Source organism: Marmota marmota, unplaced genomic scaffold, assembly GCF_001458135.2.
Source record: "Marmota marmota marmota unplaced genomic scaffold, marMar, whole genome shotgun sequence".
Lineage (NCBI taxonomy): Eukaryota > Metazoa > Chordata > Mammalia > Rodentia > Sciuridae > Marmota > Marmota marmota.
Window position 1 is genome coordinate 14,032,522 of NW_026000205.1, and position 19,767 is coordinate 14,052,288.

The 19,767-nt window shown below is 39.8% G+C and overlaps 1 long non-coding RNA gene across 3 annotated transcripts in view; it reads right to left on the minus strand.

Annotated features, from left to right (window-relative positions):
• Positions 1 to 1,040: 1,040 nt before the first annotated feature.
• LOC125612654 overlaps positions 1,041 to 19,767 on the minus strand; it is a 40,103-nt gene continuing 21,376 nt past the window's right edge. Inside the window, exons 2-4 of one of the 3 annotated variants that reach the window (XR_007343143.1) lie at positions 13,054 to 13,158; positions 12,219 to 12,227; positions 1,041 to 1,053 (exon numbers count right to left, since the gene is read on the minus strand). This is a non-coding gene — a long non-coding RNA (uncharacterized LOC125612654). Of the gene's footprint in view, positions 1,054 to 1,159; positions 1,167 to 12,218; positions 12,228 to 13,053; positions 13,159 to 19,767 lie in introns of all 3 variants that reach the window. The other 2 variants (XR_007343141.1, XR_007343142.1) reach the window with 2 other exon arrangements.

Sequence of the window (19,767 nt, forward strand, 5' to 3'; positions counted from 1 at the left end):
GGAATATTTACAGGCTTTTCAGAAGACATTTATCCAATACATTCCCTGAAGGGCACCTGGGCTTAAAGATACATTATCCTTTTGTAAAGCTCTGCCCAGAATCCCAATTCCTGAATCAGCCAATCAGAATGTTGTTCCCCCTTCAGCACTGAACACTTGGATAGCACTTCCCTCCCTCCAACCCACCGGTGGCCATTCACCCTGGAAGTCATGGGGGTGGGGGGATGGGACTGTGATCTCTGATGCCAGCCGTAGTCTGTGAAATGGGCACGTGGTGCTTGCCTTCGAAATTGCTGCATAGGTTGCCTTGGGCCTTGGGCATGACTTTGTTACGGTTTTCTCCACAATGCTGCTGCTTCTTCTGTTTAAATGATTTTTCTAGATGGTTTCCAAGACTCTGGGTGGTCCGTCTTATGAACTGATGCTGCTGTTGGAGTTACAGAAGGTAAACCACAGGCCTTTGGGAACCTGATGGGGTACCAATATGTGGGAGAAGTGCCTCTAACAGTGGTTCTTCTGAAGGATGGCAGAGACCACAGGGGAAGACTCTGTTGTTGTCCTAGGGGGCCAAGAGGAGCTCCCACTGTGTACCTACAGTGCAGGCATCAGACAATAGCGAGCACTGGGGACTGTGGAGAACTGGATGGTGCAGTGTACCTTTGTTCCCTTGAATGAATCCAGGCCTAGTGTTGTCAGATCTTCTGATTTTTTCAAGGAAAACCTGAGATCTGGATTTTCCTGTAAAATCCTCCGATTTAAAAATATTGGCAATTAATTCAAATATTTAAACCATAGCTTATGGACCAAACGAGACCATGGGCTGCATTGAGGTCCATGAGCTGCCAGGTTTTGACCTCTGGTCTGGGGATGCCAGAGGACATTATTATTGTGTTTAGGGAGTGGCATGGAATTATCTAGCGGAGGCTTCTTTGGCTCCATTCGCCTGTTCCAGTTGCCTGTTGCACCGGTCTGGACCGTCACTTGGCAGTGAAGTCCTAATTTTGGTCTCACTCACATTGTGCTGGGGAATCCCAGGCTATTGGACTCTCTTCCCTGGTCTCATGATTCTCACTGCTTATTTTTGCCATTGTGCTTTGGAAAGGCTTTTAGTGGCTAATCTGGGATGACTTTGACCTCTTCTGAAATTCTTCTCCGGGACAATCTGCCTTTTGTTGGGGCCTTATGGATGGCCATCTCATTTGCATGTCTGTTTTCTGCAGCACCAGTCTATTTGCTATTTTGCCCCAGCTTTTAGAACTTCTCAGCCTAAAGGCCCTTCCTTAAAGAGATTGAGCTTTATCTCACCAAAGGCATCCTTTGGGCTATTTCTGGGAATTGAATGAAGGGAAGGGAGGCTGCAGATGCAGAACATTGCAGGGGTCCTGCTCACTCTTGGGGGCTGGTGTGCTCTAGACTCAGCTAGCAGCCCGAGGTTTGACAGGGTGGTTGTGCTGGAATCCTCTCAGCAGTCTGCAGCCTTGAGCTGATGCTCAAGGACAGATGGCAGTGAGGGTTCCACTGGCAAAGACATCTTGCATGGATGCAGCCAGAAGGGAGACATCTTGCTTCCATCTCCCTTCACCACCATCATGGTGAGATGGAAGCTGGGCATTTATCCAGTGGGAAGTTGGTGGTGTTGGTGGGGACCCAGGTGCAGCAGCCAACATTGAGCCAGGTCTGAGATATTGCTGGCGCCTCGGCATGTACATGTTCTGTCCACCCTGACAGATCACTGTTGAAGACACAGACTCTAATACAGATATTCTGGCAACTAGTATTGGAAATCCAGAAGAAAACAGTTCTTCCCCTAGAAGAACAAGGGCACAGGTTTTCTCAGGCACCTCCTTGTGTAGGCATGTCTGTATTTAAATTTCTGTACAATTAAGAGGCAACAAGATTTGGGACTTATGATCTAGGAGAGAGGATGAGTCAGTCTGGCCATAACTGATTTGGTAAAGGCAGCAGGGCTGGCTTTTCTCCCCAACCCTTGCCCTGGGTGCATTAAGTTGTTCTGTTCTGGGATTGCTGTCAGGCCAGGTGGGAGAGTAGAACTTCCAAGTCTCCACCATCTTCTAGAGAAAGCTCTTGCCAGGCTGAGGTGTGATGCTGGGGTTCTGCATTCTTAGAGCAGGGATTTCATGGGCTCTGAACTCTTGTGACCCTACCTTGATGGTGCCTCCACATACCTCCAGGAGCCTGATAGAGCTCCCCCAAGTTTATGCTCCAGAATCCAGAACTGGGGACATTGCATCTACTCAGGAACAATGGCTCAAGTTTTGCTCTAGTTCTTTGGGCTTTGGGCTTAGGATGTTTGGGGAGAGATCAGATGTAGGGGAATAGGAGTCTCTTTTTATAGGGCTGTCTTGAATTTAGAGCCTGTTTTGCTCCCTTCTCCCTGGTCACTCCTGGTTCTTCTTTGAGTAAGTTTCACAAGGACATTCTGAATAGGGTTGCCAGATGAAATCCTGGATGTCTCCTTAAATTTGATTATCAGATAATTAATAATTTTTTTTTGGTATAATTGTGTCTCAAGTAGGTGTGGGGCATACTAATGCTAAAATATTATTACTATATTATTTTAGTGTATATCAAAAAAGTATAACTAGGTCCCATGCATATTTGGGACACAGATATGCTTAAAAACTATTCGTTGTTTATCTGAAATTCACATTTAACTGGGCTTTCTGAATTTTTATTAGTGAAACCTGGTGATCCTTACCCCAAGACTCTGTGAGATACCTTGAGTCTCAGAGTTGCCCAAATTAGGGAAGAGGCTTCTCCCTCTTTATATAGTTTAGGGTTGTCCCTTTAGAAGGAGGGAAGTCATCTTAGGGTTTGATGGTACTGCCACAAATGCTTCACCTGGCCCAAGTTGCTAATCAAAGATCTCATTGGATTTCTGTGAGCTGAGTGAACTCCATTTGTTCCTATTTCTGCAGGATAAAAGCAGGTGTATTACAAAATGCATATGTTAATTATAGCCCTGCACCTGCTCCCCCGACCCCAGTATCTACAAACATCTCGCAAGCATTGACTCTCCTCCCCCAGGACCTAGGCAGGCCTCTGTCCAGAGTTCTGAGGTCTGTCCCATTTCCCAGAGGGATGAGCTGGCTGAGGAGGGTGGCAGCAAGGGCCCTTAGCAGAGTAGCAGGTAAGAGGCCTTCCTCTGCTCTCTCTGCCTCCCCTACACCTCTACATCACAGCTCCCAACCCCTTTCAGCTGAGTCAAAGTGAAGGGAAAAATCTGGAGGGATTTATACCAGCATTGGGATGGAGGGTGGGTGGGGAAACACTGACCTATGTTATTTTGAGACATATTGTTTGTATTTGTTGCAAAAAACCAAACAACCCCCCAAAATGAAAAACAACAACCAAAAACACCACCCTAAATACCTTTTATTTTTAGAGTATGAACACAAATGTGTTGAAGAGAAAATAAAATGGCCTGGGATCTAGAAACCCCTTTTGCCAAATGGCTAATGAAGAAGCCAAAGGAATATGTACTTGACACTCTAAATGCATCTCCAAAATTTTACCTACTCTTGGTCTGGACCAGAGGGACTAAAACCTGGAGTTCTGAGCTGGTCAGCTATCTGCAAGGGGATGCCTGGAGTGGCAGAGGATGCCTCTCTCTCATCCTTGGGGTGCTCTTCCCTCTTTGGTGCCTTTTTCTCAGTGAGGGTGTCTTGGTGCCAATGGAGTACTCCATCCTAAAGTCAAGTGGCTGCCATGTCAACAAATGACCCTTTCTCTCAGGTTGGAGTTGGAAACTCTCTCCAACCAGCCTATGGTAGAAAATCCAGGACCTGGGTAAGAGTCCACCATCTGAGGCTCTCTGTCCCCTCCAGGGCCCCTCTGGCCACTGCGGGCTTCTCCCAGACCGAGAAAGAGAAGACACATCATATTTTTGACGTAGGGCTCCAGTCACAAGAAAGCAGCGATGGCTATTGCAAATGTATCGATTTGTTTTTTTTTTTCTCCGCAGACCCGTGTGCTGTTTGTAGGTAGAGGGGGAGAAAGTCTGCGAAGAGTGGAATCTACTTCTTAGAAGCCTGGGTTATCAAACTCATTAATCTACATGTCAAGAGGCTAGGAATGAATAATTGTGTGTAGAATTTATCTGCCAACATGATAGTTACTTTTCAGCTTTCTTCTCCGAGCCCCTTCATTGTGCGTCCCTTATTATGCGCTTTGTCTTCCCCATCTGAGCCTGCCAGGGCAGAGGAGGAATCCGTACCTCAGCCCCTCTGAGGACACTTGCTTTGAAACATGACACGGCAGGGTCCTGCAGCCCCAAGCCCGTTTGCAGATGCAGGCAGCCTTATTAGTGCCCGATGCCATGGCTGGCGTATCAGGGTGGTGGCTAATTAGAAGCAAATGGGAAGCCCTTCCTGCTCAGTCTCTTGCTATTTCAAGCTCCTGTTTGTCTGATTTAGTAGAAAGGTATTTCCTGGGTGGAGGTGAATGGAGGGGATGTTGTTGGGGACAGTCCTGTTCTTTGCTCCCCATTAGAGATAAGTAGTTTGGGGCCAAGGCAGTGGGATTCCTGGACCCCTGGAGAATGAACTGGAGGTTTATCTTCTTTATTTGCATCAAACCCACACTTGGGGACCTCTGTAAACAGCCAGAGACAGACAGGTAAGCCAAAGTACCCTCTGAGCTGGACGGCTCAGGAGAGACTGTAGGGCTGGTTTTAGGTTTAGGACCACTTGGTTGACACATCTAAAAATTAGAGGGACATTGAGACCCAAGCGCGATCTTACCCATTCATTGCCCTTCTCCAGCATCAACAGGGAGGTGTGGAGGGGCAACTGGAGGAATGGTCTTTGCTTTTCCTGACGTGGGGGGTGCATCAACTAACTACTTTCCACAGCGACCCCTTTGCCAGGAGCATCCCTGGGCAGTCTCTGCCCTGTCAGCTACATTTATGATGTGCTCATAATTAAATGTCCAAGAAGCTCACAGCGTGCTGACCACAGAGGGGCCATAAGCAGTAAGATAAATGAGACCGGGAGATGTAATATTGCTTCAGTTGTGGGCTTTGGCTGATGTTAAAGATTGTCAGTGATAATTATTAATATGTGACCTGGTTGAGTCTTTATGTGAACAATCACAATTTTAATAAAGTGGTAAACTCCATGGTCACTGCGTCTGCACATCCTGCATTGGACAGGCTCAGTTTTCACCTTAGAATTTTAGAAGCAGCCCCCACCCCCCTTCCCCACTTTCCTGTGTTTTGCAGGTAACATAACAACCCATTTGTGGAAGCATCTGCCGGAAGGCGATTGGTGCCGCATCCGGTGATGACAGGAGATCCCAAGTGTGTGGCATCTTCCGCACCTTCACATCCTCCAGGAAGAGACGACAGAGTAAGGCCATGTGAGGGTGTGCCTGAGCATATCCCCAGCAGTGGGTGTGGCTGTCCCATGCTTAGCCCAGGTGGGAGACTTCAGGGCCACCTCTCCAGCCTGCTGCGTGCACATGCAGGGGTGCTCTGTCCAGATCCCTCCAATCTTCTTACCAGCTTCTGTGTACTTTCGTCTTGGGTCCCCCACCTTCCATCTTTCTCAGAGGTCTGCCTTTGGGGCACAGGAACTCCCTGGCCTGGCAGGAGAGAGACAGCTCTGCCCCAGCTCCCTGTGTAGTCCACAGCCATCAACTGTGTGGGTTCAGAGGCCAGAGACCCAGCTTTGCCTGGAAGAGGGAGGACAAACTTTAACCCATTATTTATGCTTTATGTACCTAAAATAATCAAGATGTTGTTTGAAAAAACTGAATGCAACTGTTAAAAATGAACTTTTGAAGAGAAGTCATATTATGTAAAAATTAATAATGATCCACGGGTAGAATTGGAGTTTATTTAATCAGTGTCTGAGGTGAAGTTGGAGAAGAAGCAGTAGCATGGAGTCAGGAGGAGAGTAAAAATGCATTTACTGTATTGTATTAAATGCAGAGTAAGAGACTCAATTGCTTTTCTGACCTAAAAATTAGAAAGAAAGAAAGAAAAAAGACATTAAAGGTATGGGATAAGTAGTACTTTGGGACCACTTAAAACCATCTTCTACTTGAATTCTAAACTGGATCTTTATGTTGAAGACGATCACAGAGAAAATAGATTTCATAGATCTCAGGGTAAGGCAAGAAGGGAAACAGAACACACCAAAACAAAACAAAACAAAACAAAAAAAGCCCCAAACCACGAGATATACAATGTATGTCAGGCAAAACGAATGGAGAGAATATGGGGACAGAATTTTGGTGTCAAAAAAGAATTGAGAATAAAAAAGAAGATAGAGCAGAGAGACTATTTTTTATTGTTGAAAGGCGTAGACTTCACACTGAAGATCTCTTCCTTGTATTCCTATTCTTCTGTTTATTCATTGAGTCTAGGACCAGGGGCTGGTTACTCTAAGGTCCAACAAGGCAGACAGGATTCCTGTCTTCACTGGGCTTACAGTCTAACAGACTGAATTAGTCACAGATTCTCAGAGGGCTTTGTTTTTTATTTTTACTTTTTGGTACCAGGGATTGAACCTAGGGGTGCTTTACCAACTGAGCCCACTACCCTGGCCCTTTTTGTTTTTATTTTGAGACAGGGTCTCTCTAAACTGCTTAGGGCCTTGCTGAGTTTCAGAGTCTGGCCTTGAACTTGTGATCCTCCTGCCGCAGCCTCCCCAGTTGATGGGATCACAGGCATGAGCCATTGCACCCTGCTTAGTCACAGATCCTAATATGTGAAAGAATCCTGGGGTGAAACCTAGTGAGACTGTTAGGAGAAGAAAAAATGGAGAGATTCCCAGTTGTAATGAGAAGATTTTGAGAAATTGCTTTTGGTATTTTGCAGATCCAGTAGTCAAAGATTCTAAGAATTTAGATGATTTCGAGCAATGGAGTTTTTTCTTAGATTGAGATGTTTCTTAAAATGAGACTACATTAAGGCCTATGAAACAGTCAGAAAATGATATATGCTGGCTATAAATAAAGATTGAGTATATTCCAATAATCAGAAAATGCACAGATCTTATCTTTTACCAAAGGAGCAAAAAAGGGTCACTAAAATTTTTAATCATTTTAAAAACTATTCTGACCTCTCTGAAATATCTTTTGGAACAAAGAGGATAGGAAAACTATATTTAGAGATTTTATGAAGTAATGACAATGAAAATACCAAATATCCGAACTCAAGGTGTATGGTCAAATCTGTGTTGGGGAGAAAACAAATAGCCTGAAATATCAATATTGTTTAATATAGAATAAAAATAAATGGATCGAATATTCAACTCAATAAATTAGAAAGACAACAATTAAATAACCTTAGGGAGAAATTGATAAAGATAAAACATAATTTACTAAAGCAGAAAACAGATAGTGGATTGCCAAATCTAAGAATTAGAACTACTCAAAGACATCTGACAAGTTATTTAAGTAAGACAGGGTAGGAAATCACATGTACCAACATTATAAATAAAAAGGAGAATATCCATATATTCCAAAAAAATCCATGTATTCCAATATCCATGTATTGAAAAAGGTAGAAAGTACAGTATATATTATCACAGAAAATTTTGTTGAAATGGATGATTTTCTAGGGAATTTTAAATTACTAATTTTAATTGTAGAGTAGTTGAGAAACAAAGGCATAAAGTGAAAAAGTGTTAAAACAGATGGTTGTAGAGCAAATCCACTTAAATCTCTTAAGGAACAGAAAATGATCATGTGAATAATTATAGATGAAAAACTTATCAATCAAATATAATCTTTATATCAGAAGCTAACAAAAGTAACAAACCAAACTACAGGTCAACTTCACACAGGAACATAAATATGAAAGGGATTAAGACACCTGTAATCCCAGTGGCTCAGGAGGCTGAGGCAGGAGAATCACGAGTTCAAACCAGCCTCAGCAAAAGTGAGGCGCTAAGCAACTCAGTGAGACCCTGTCTCTAAATAAATACAAAATAGGGCTGGGGATGTCACTCAGTGGTTGAGTGCCCCTGAGTTAAATCCCTGGTTAAATACCCCCCCCCCCAATAAAAGGAACACTAACTTTATATTAAAAATAAATGTAGCTGGGTACAGTGGCACATGCCTGTAAACCCAGCAGCTCAGGAGGCTGAGGCAGGAAAATTGTGAGTTCAAAGCCAGCCTCAGCAACTTATTGAGGGCTATGCAACTTAGTGAGACCCTGGCTCAAAATAAAATTAAAAATGGCTGGGTATGTGGCTCAGTGGTTAAGCATCCGGAGTTCACAAACAAACAACCACATCCCCCCTCAAACAAAAACAAAACAAAAAACACATACCATAACCAATAAAGCTTTATTCCACTATAGTAAAGATGGTACCAAATTAGGAAATAAATAATTAAAATTTTATCACATCTGTTGGTCACTGTAGAAATATCTATAATCATATGATGACATTTGATAAAATTCAACATCCAGTCCAACATCCAACTATGATTACAAATAAGAATAGAAGGCTAATTCATTGAATTGGTGATTCTTGGTCAGGAACATTTTTGCCGTTTAGGAGCCATTTGGCAATATCTAGGAATATTTTGATTGTTGTGATGGTGCTCCTGGTGTCTAAGGAGTGGGTGCAGGTCAAGGATGTTGCTTACTAAACCTTCCACAATGCACAGGAAAAGAATTCCCTCTTCCCCTACAAAGAAATATCCAGTGCCAAATATTGAAAATACCAAGGTTAAGAAGCCTTGGTTTATGTGATAAAGTAATTTATCTCAAAACAACAACCTGCACCAAACTTCACACTGAAAACTTGGAGGAATTCTTGATCCAGTGAAAAATCTAAGAGAATTATACAATGGACTCTATAATCAAATCAGAATTATTATTTTATGATAATATGAAAAAACCCTCAAAATACTGTCAGAAATACTCCCATGCCATAACAGTTCAGCAATATTAAGTCTAAAGTTAATATGGAAGGATGCATATGATAACCAATATTTGTCTATTAGATAATAAACTAATTTATAAAGCCACAATGGATAATAGTATGATACTTAAAAATAATCAGTTAAATCGATGGAAAGAGCCAAAAATAGACAGAAGTGTCTTAAAAATTTGTAATATGTTTTAGGTGACATGTTAAGTAAGAGGGGACACATTAAAAAGTACATAGAAGTGTAGCTTTTATAGGGTAAAAGAACAATCCACCAAGAAAATATGGTCATTATATCCCTCCATGCTCTCAACAATGGAGCTTTGGAAAATATAAAAGAAAACTAGTAGAAACAGAAACATAAACTGACGTGTCTGCAATTATAGCAGGACACATTTCACATTTCTTTAAGAAATATATGTTTTAAATGGACAAAAATAATAATATACAAAATAAATGACACAATGAGCAACTTTGTACTAATGAATTTATAAGACATATTCATTTAAAACACAAATAAATCACTCACACAAATTGATAATGTATTAGACCACAGAGGAAATATTGGAAAATTTGAAATGATAGAAATTATAGAGTATTTATTCCCTAAAAAATGAGAAGATAACCAAAAGAGAGATTAAACCAGTGTCTATAATCATAAATAGAAAAAAATACAAAGAGGCTTATGCTAATAAGAAAAGAAAAATGAAAATTACAATTTCAAAATAAGCCATAGAGCATTAACTATTAAAACCTCTGAAATGTGGCCAAAGCAGTTATCAGAGGAAAATTTATGGACTTAAATGCATCCATTAGAAAATGAGGGAAATTGAAATCAAATGAATGAAACATAATATACTTGAAATAACCAAACCAAACCAAACCAAAACAAAAATAACATAACAAAACAAAAAAGTCTACCAAAATCAAATCTCCAGAAAGTAAAAGGAAGGATTTCATAAAGATTACAAACTGACATTAATAAAATAAATAAGATAAACAAAAGCCAGTTAAATTGATAAAAAAAAAACCCCTCCTTAAGTTTGATTAGGAAAAAAAAAGGAGTATGAATAAACCACATCAGTAATGGGATAAGGGGACATAATTACAGATACAGAAGGAATTAAATTTTGTAAGATAGTATCATTAATTAATATCTTTGAAAGTATAGATGAAATGCATAATTTTTAAAAGAATGTATAAATTAACAAAATCAGCTCAAGAAGTAGAAGAAAGTCTAAATATGCTCTTCCTCTTGATTACATTGGAAAACTAATCAAAGATGTACTTTTATTATGGAAAGCAGCAAATTTGCATGGTTTTATTACTTGATTTTACCATATCTTCAAGAAATAGACAATTCCTTATAGCAAATTATAGGATTAGACAAATTATAGAATTATATAAAAATGAATCCTAATTTTATATATAATTAAAAAGAACTACTAAATGAATAAATAAACAAAGAACTTACAGTCAATTATTGTGTTGCCAGTTCTGATCCTTCTGTTCCCACCCAGTAAAATTCCTGAAGACTTGGAGGAAAAAAAAAAGAAATAGATCTTTATTATAAATTGGTCAGATACTCAACTTTCTAATTAGATTAACTGTGATATTAAAATCATAATAAGTTAAAGCACTTTTACTCAAAATTTTCTTTTGTAATAAGCTGTAAATTTTCCTTCAAATGTTCTTGCATATGAACAATAGAAGAAAACTTGAATTTTCTTCTTTCAAAGGAAAGATTTCTATTGGAAATCTATAGAATGGTGAAACTATGAAATATACTTCTATTCGAATGATGGCAAGACAAGGTTTTCTGTAGTTCTATCAGTTCTAAATTCAATAGTGTAATAAAGGTCTTAGCCAATGCTATACAGCAAGAAAAAATATTTAAAAAGTCATTTGAATAATGGAAAGGAAGAGATTATAGTTTCATTTTGATTGTTTTTCAATGAAGGTCTCTAGAAAAGGCAAGTTAATCAGTTTAGAAACAACTACAGTAAATAAGAAAGTCCTACAAAGTGGCTTAATACAAAATAAACAAAAACTGATAGCTTCTCATATACCGGTACTGTTATTAGAAGAATTAATAAACAAACTTACCTAATTTTCATAGCCTGAAACTATCACATATCCAGAAAAAATACCAATCAGATTATTGAGGAGCATAACAGATCTGACTAAGAGAGAAAATATTCCTTATTTTTGGATGAGAATGGCTAATTTTGTAAGTATATTTTTCTTAAATTAATCCATGAATTCAAAGTCCAATATTTATTTTATGGAACTTAAGTAGCCAATTATAAAATTCATATGGTAAGAGTAAACACATAGAAGAGCCAAGAAAAACAAGAGGTGAAACTGCCTTACTAAATGTCAAGTCTTACTATAAAGCTTACTCCTGGGTCAGTAATATTGAATTGGGGAGGCGGGTGGAAGAATGCTATATAATGCAATCAACCATGTTACACAAATGGAATTATAGGTACCCTTTTGGCATTTACCCTTTTCACACAACATAATTTCCTAGAGATTTACCAAAGTTGTTGCATGTTATCAATAGTTTCTTCCTTTTTATTGCTGAGTGATATTCCAAGGTCTGCATGTACCACAATGTGCTTAACTACTCATTCATCTATGGAGGAACATCTGGGCTGTTTCAAGTTTGGGATATCACAAATAAACCTGGTGTAAATATTTCTATGGAGGTTTTATGTGAAGATAAGTCTTCTTTCTCAGAGTTAAATGTTTGGGAGTGCAAATGCTGGGTCTTATGGGAGTTACGTGTTTAGTTTTTAAAGATGCTCTTATATTGTTTTCCAGAGTGGCTTACCATTTATATTCTCACAAGCAATGCATGAATGATCCAGTTACTCTGAATACTTGTCTACATTTGGTGTCATCACTCTTTTTTTTTATTTTAGGGCTTTGAATAGGTGTGCAGTAATATTTCATTATGATTTTAATTTACATCTTCCTCATGAATAATAATCTTCATTGCATTTGACCTCTGTACTTGCTCTTCAGTGACAGGTCTTTCCTTAGGTCTTCTGTCCATTTATCTAATTTGATTGTATTTTTACTGTGGTTTTGAGAGTTCTTTCTATATGATGGATATTGGTGCTTTGTTGGAGATGTGGTTTGAAAATATTTTCTCTCAGTCTGTAGCTTGTCTTTTCATCCTCTTTACCTGATTTTTGAAGAGGAGAATTTTAAATTTTAATGAAGTACATTTTATCCACTTTTCTCTTTACAATCATGCTTTTGGTGCCAAGTCTAAGAACATTTCGCCTTGCCCTAGGACCTAACGATTTTCTCCTATTTTCTTTTTAAAAGTTTTATAGCTCTCTACCTTTTACATTTAAGTCTGTGATTGAGATTCATTTTGAACTTTTTTTTTTAAGTGGGAGGTTTAAATTGGAGTTCATATTTTCCCCCTGTGGATATTTACTTGCTCCAGCACACCACTGAATTGTTTTTGCAATTGTGTCAAAATTGGTTGAGTTTCTTTGTGTGGATCTCTTTTGGGGTTCTCCATTCAGTCCTATTGATGATCTAAGTGACTATTTCTCTCTCAAAAATATCACCATGTCCTGATTGCATTAGCAAAGTAGTAAGCTTTGCTTTTGGGTAAAGTGATTCTTCATTTTTTTAAATTCTTTATTTAAATTTTTTTTTCTTTAGTTTTTTAAAGTTATTTTAATTATTCTAAGGTTTGTGCTTATCCAGCTTGTCAGTGTCTACAAAACTCCTTGCTGTTCACTTACTAGAACTTGCAACAGATTTGTAAATCAATTTGGAGAGAAGATCTTTACTATGTTGGGTCTTAATTCCTTGATAGTGGTATTACCTTTATTTATTTAGATGTTCTTTGATTTCTTTCGTTAGTATTTTATAAGTTTCAGCCTACAGGTTACATACATATTCTGTTAGGCATATATTTAAATATCATTTTCTCTGGGGTGATTCTAAGTAGTGTTATGCTTTAACATTTTGTTTCTAGAGAGCTTGTTTGGAGGTTCTAGCAGGGGAGCGCAGCTACTCGCATACCCTTGACCGAAGAACGGTCCTCCTCTATCGGAAGGTCGTCCTCTTCGACCCAGCGCGCAGCTTCGGGAGGGACGCACATGGAGCGGTGAGGGACGCACATGGAGCGGTGAGGGAGGAAGGGGACACCCGCCTAGCCAGCCAGATCAGCCGAATCAACCCTGGCGATCAATGGGGTGACAGATGTCACAGCCAGATCGCCCTCACATCCTTTTGTTTCTAAATATCCATTGGTAGAATATAGAAATGTGATTGATTTTTGTGTTGCTCTTTTGTCTTGTGACGTTGCTAAATACACATATTCATTGTAGAAATGTTTTTGTAAATCCCTTGATATTTTCTATGTAGGAAAGTAATCATGGCATTTCCAAATAGGAATGGTTTTATTTCTTCTCATTTGCTTATCGCAGTGGCAGACTTTCCAGTATTATGTTCTATGGGGTGTTAAGAGTGATATCCTAACCAGGCGTGGTGACATACACTTGTAATCCGAGTGGGAGGCTTGGGAGGCTGAGGCAGGAGGTTTGCGAGTTCAAAGCCAGACTCAGCAACTTAGCAAAGCCCTAAGTAGCTTAGCAAAACCCTGTTTCAAAATGAAAAATAAAAAGGGCTTGGATGTGGCTCAGTGGTTAAGCTTCCCTGGGTTCAATTCCTGCATCCACCCTCTGCTAAAAAAGACATCCTTGCCTTGTTCCTGGAAGTAGAGGGGAACTATTCAGTCTTATGCCACTGGGTATAAACTTAGCTCTAGTGTTTTTTTGTGGATGATCTTTAGAGGTAGTTGTCCCCTATCCCTTGCCAAGAGTTTGTGTACTAAATGGCTATTAGATTTTGTGGGTAATCAATTTTATCAAATGCTTTTACTTTGTTGATTGATATGATCATACGATTTTTTCCCCTTTAACTTGTTGATATGGTGTATTGAATTGGTTGTTTTTCAGTACTGGGGATTGAACCCAGGGCCTACCCATGCTCAGCAAGCACTCTACCACTGAGCTACATTCCCACTCTGCCTTGATTGATTTTTGAATGGGGAATCAGTCTTGCATACCTGGAATAAATTGCCTTTGGTCATGGTACATAATTATTTTAATACATTATTAGATTTGATCTGCTAATATTTTGTTGAGGAATTTTGTGTCTGAGTTCATGAGAAATAATAGTCTTTAGTTTTGTTTTTCTTTCTCCTTCCTTCTTTCCTTCTAGCCTTCTTTCCTCCCTTCTTTCCTGTTTGTAGTATTCTAATTATTTTAAAAACGGATCAAAGAATATAGAATATTCTTTTTTTCATTTCTAATTGGATATTAGTATAGCCATTCCTACTTTTTTGAAATTTATACTTTCATGGTATATATATTATCCTTTTAATATCAACATATTTATGTTGTTGGACTGGAAGTGAGTTACTTATAAACAATGTATATTTGGCTCATGACTTCATACATGTACTTAGGTTAATGATGTCCACCTCATTCCACCATCTTTTTTACCCCTATGTCCCCTCCCTTCCCCTCCTACCACATATTATTGTGTAAGGGCTGCTGTTGTAGCTTAGTGGCGGAGCACTTGCCTAGCATGGATGACGGCCTGGGTTCCTCTCCCAGTACTGCAATAAAATAAAATAAAATTAAATTAAAAAAAATCATCATCTTGTATGGTAGATTACAATGCTACATTTTTGTCGCAATAATCATCTGATTTAGAAGCTGATGAGGATAGTATATTTACACTAATCGTTCCATTTTTGATTTATTCTTAATGTTGTAAGATTTCTTTATTTTCTTCCTATTTCAAGAATGTCTTTTAGCCAATTTTTTTTTGTAAGTCTGTGAGTGATAAGCTCTTTAAGTTTTGTTTTCTTTGAGACTTTCTTTAATCCCCTTACGTTCCCAAAGGTTAGTTTGGCTGGGCATAGAATTCTCAACTGACAATTCTTTTCTTTCAGCATTTGAAAACATTGTGCCCCTTCTTTCTGGCCTCCATGAATTTATATGAGGCACCTTGTGCCATTCAACGTGGGGTTTTCCTTAGGGAAGTCATTGGTTTCTCTCTTGCTGACTTCTGGATTGTCCTTTGTCTTTATTTTCAGAATTTCAATGATAATGCATGACTTTTTCGGTTTTTAACTATTTGGTGTTTGTTCTGTTTTTGAATCAGTAGGTTTACATTGTTTGGCAAATCTGGGAAGTTTTCAGTACTGTTTCTTTCAATGTCCTTTCAGTCCCACTCTTTTGGGATTCTTTAGCCATCTTCTGGGACTCTTCTGTGTTGTCATCTGTGGATTGTCTTTCATTCAAGCTATAATTTTCCTGGTTTCTGGCATTATGGGTGACTTCATTGTATCCTGAACATTTATGTTAGGAGGCTCTGGATCTTATTTAAATTTTTAGTTTAGCAGGCAACCACCCTGTATAGGTTTGACATACAGGTCTACTTTCATGGGCCATGGTTCCAATACAGTCTAATTTTCAGCCCCTCTGTGGTGTTGTTTTGGTCTGTTTGATTGGTTTGTCTCCCTCAGGGTCTTTTTCTGGTCCCTGCTTGTGCTTGAATGGAAGTTAGTTTTTTTCTTTTTCTTTTTTTTTAAACAGGGGACAAAAGCTTTCCTATGAATTTCAACACAAAATGTACAAAATGTACTGATTTTACTATTTGGTTACACACTGGCAACTTCTTTAACTTCTAGAGACTAGATGTTGCAAAATTGGGAATCATTTGTCTATTATATATTGCACTGCAAAACAAAATGTACAAAAACATACAGAAAAGTGACGTCTGAAAATGTCCAAGTATGAACACACTAACGTATCACCTTCTGCAACTACGTCCCTCCCACCTCCTCCACATGGCTGAACACCTACAGACTGTACTGTACTGCTCACAGAGGTGGTTAACAGCTCCATTCCCCGAAAGACAATATTTGATATGAATTTTAGCAAAAAGATATTTACAAAGTGATATTTTACTGCCTCTACATTTATTATACATCAGGCACTTCTACACATTGTGACAGACTAGATGTTTCAAGTGAGGACTCAGTCTGTCCACTGTGTACATGACAGTCTTGAATAAATTGCACACATGTAACAATGTTCTAATATGAAAATGTCTTCAACATATGAGCATCCTGGCCCTTCGCTGACCCAATGGGCTATAACGCTAAAATTTTCAGAAGACAATCCTTCCTAGGAATTTTAGCACAAAACATACAAAATTTGTTTACTGATTTTACTTTTGTTATACGCTGGCAACCTCTTCAACATCTAGAAAGACTAGCTGTACATTAGTACTCGTTTGTCCTTCAAATACACAAGACACCACAAAGCAAAACAAGACCCATAGACATAAGGGACAATGGTTATTCTTGCCTCCTTGTCCTCACATTGACAAGGTGCTCTGGAGAACCAGCGCACACGTGTCCTACTCAATAGGGGGTTGGCTATTGCCCCTCTCCCCAAAAAAACACATTTCATAAGAATTTTGACAAAAGCAAATTTACTAAATGTGTTATATTTTACCATTGCTACTTTTAACATATATCAGGCACTTTAGAACATCTAGAAAGTCTAGATTTTTTAAAAAAAGTACTTAGCATTGTCAATATACAGTAATGAGGAATAAGAGGCACATGATACAATGGTTATAACATGGGGAAAATGTGTTTTACCTATAACCCATCTGGCAGGGACCTCCCTCCTTCGTCTCATGGTCAAAGTCTCCTCCATGTCCTCTAGCCCACTGAACAAATGTGGACAAGTGTGGCTCCTAGAGGTGGTCAGATGAATCCATTTCAAAGTCGCTTCCAGAAGACCTATCTGATTTTTTAAAACGAATGGATATTTACAAGATGTTATTTTCCAACTCTATCCTAGGTCAGCAACCTCTTTACATCGAGTCTCTCTAGGGCCATACTTATGACCATTCCCACTCCTAAGAGCCAATACCTGTCCATACATGAGAAGGAAATGGAACCCTCTTGGCTTCTAACAGTTCCTTAACCAATGTTCTGTAGGTGCTCCAGAGGGGTCCCATGCAAGCTTGGCACATTCTTGGTGTCTCTTGCATCATTTCCTGCATCCATTTAGAATATCCAGATGTCGCAAAAGTTTTAAAAGGTTGGGGGAAAGTCCGAAGCAGATTTTTCCTATCATATTTGCAGGCCTTCTACAAATGGCCAGTACATCTTCCCAAAAGGGTGGTGGGCATTTCCAATAGGTCTAATACCGTATGTTCCTCTACCATTTGTTTCTTTGGTAGAAGGATCACCAACTGCCCTGGGGCCCTAACTGGTCCCATCTGTCAGTGTCAAGGGCTGCGCTTATGTTGCTAGGAGATGAAGACCTGTTTGTCTTGTCCAGATGAGGTGCGGTCTCGTGGAGTGGGTCACAGAGGGTCCTATTCTGCGTGGCCTAATGCGTGCCCCAGCTTTCTGGTGTCCCCTCGCCTTCAGACTGGAGGCTTGTGTAGTGTGCTCCCCATACTTGTGGGGTTTGAAAGAGCTTCCTGGGCCCTGTGATTGCTATGGCAAGATTTCTTCTGGCTTCAATATCTCTGGGTGGGAGAGGGGAATCTCAGGTCCTGTGGGGAAGAAGATTGCTTCTTGGTCTAGGGTTACAATGTTGTGGTGTGAACTTCTTGCTAGTGCCTCCAGATGGGGCTTGCATGGCATCATAGAGTGGTAGACAGGAGGGTCAGGCCCAGAACCTCTGTTAGCTTTTAATTTTTTCCTGCTACTTGCTCTCATGTGTGGAGGAGCTATCTGACCCATATGTGAAGTGAGCACTGCCTAGTCTCTCTAGGGCCATACTTATGAACATTCCCACTCCTAAGAGCCAATACCTGTCCATATATCGTCCATGAGAGGGAAATGGTTAGGCCAACCCTCTTGGCTTCTAACAGTTCCTTAACCAATGTTCTGTAGGTGCTCCAGAGGGGTCCCATACAAACTTGGCACATTCTTGGTGTCTTTTGCATAATTCCCTGTGGTTCTTCTCTGAGTGTGTGTTTTTATCAAATTTGATCTTCCTTTTGTATTCCAGGGAGTTCTCCTGCCTTCTGGTCTACCACGTATGCCCTTCCTATACTCCAGAGCAGTTTAGAATAATACATATACGGTCACATGTCACTTAATGATGGGCATACATTCTGAGATATATGTCCTTAGGAGGTTTTATCCTGTAAATATATAGAGTGTACTTACCCTAACTTAGACGGATATGTCCCGTCACTCACCAAGACCATGTGGTATAGACAGTGTTGTATATGCAGTCCATCTTTGATTGAAGTGTCATTATGTTTCAGATTTTGAGAATAAATGTTTAGAGTCTTTCATCCAAACCCTTTTGGAGTTGATGTTTTCTCAAATTTCCTAAAATAAATATGCATTACTTTTATAATCAGTAAACCCCATTAATACTATTAAAATTCTTTCTTGTTTTTCCTGGCTGGGTGCAATGGGTAGGTGCTCAATGGTTTCCTTTTGGGAACGTCACAGAGAAGTGACAAAGTGTGCTCATTGGAAAAGGTCTCCGATGCAGGGGAAGGCATTTCCATCCTTCTGGGGGCACTAGGCTGCAGAGCGGGGTTCATTCTCTGAGAGAGAGAGTGTGTCTGCTGCTCCAAGGTCTCACAGGAGGGGCGAATCCTTCCCCTTCTTCAAATTGCCAGTGTGTGCAAAATGCTAACACTACACATTTAAGTGACGTATAGATCAGAACAGAATCATAGCTTGATGACATAAATTAAAGTAATTATATTCATTAGCATGATAAAAAATATGCAAACAAATGTTTATTAAATGCAACCATACATCAACTCCAAAGGCTTTGGCGTTGTTTATGTCTTTGTTGCTCCAGCATTTCGTCAAAGGTGGCCTGTCGTGCTGAACTTAATTGACACTAATAGCAGTAGAGGGAGGAGGAGCCAGCCCGGAATATCTCTTGGCTGTGCAAGCACAAGAGGGTTGAGAATGTGCTAGCAGGTTTCACAGAGTTTTCCAGTAGCAGGCCCTGATGAAGTCCTGTGTGTTCATGGAGTCAGGGTTGCCCATCTTCATCGGGATATTTGAGGGTGCACCTGCAATTATGTAGAACCTCTTTCTACTGTTGGTACCTGATCCGATACCTGCCATCAAAAAGAAGCAATTTTCTGCAAGGTGAAATATGTCTTTCCAGCTGTTGGTGCCTCTCTGGCCAAATGAAAGCATTTGCCTGTTCTGGAGATGGGAAACAGGCTGTCCTATAGGGAGGCTGTTGTACATTGTTGGGTTCCTGCTGGGGATCCTTGTGGACTGCTCTGATAAGGCTTCTAATTTTTCCTGAAAGCACAGGAATCCTACTGGTAAGTTCAACAACAAAAACAAACAAACAAAAAACAACACCAGGTTTCTTTGTGATGCTTAGGTATGTTGAGACACTTGCTTTGACCTTGAAGGCTGACATCACAAGTGAGCTTATATGAGAAGCCCTGGCCTTTGGACATAAAGCCAGCAATTTTTGCCATGGTTTACCATGCCAAGGAGTGGTTGTTTAGAAAGAGTAGCTGGAAGCAGTTGAGTAGTATGTTGATCTGTCCAGCCATTCGACCAATGTTGAGCATAATGCAAGACAGGGAGTGAAGGGCAGGCAGTGGGATGTGGACGAGGTACGTGTACAACAGATGGTCCAGGGCGGAGGTCAGGTAGTTTTCTATCTCTACACTATACTTTAAGCTCTATGGAAAACCACAGCCTTATAAAGATTTGGTTGTAGTTCTTGAGAGTTGGGGCTATCATTCAATCCCATTCATTCTTTGTGAGCCTAGTTTATGTCCT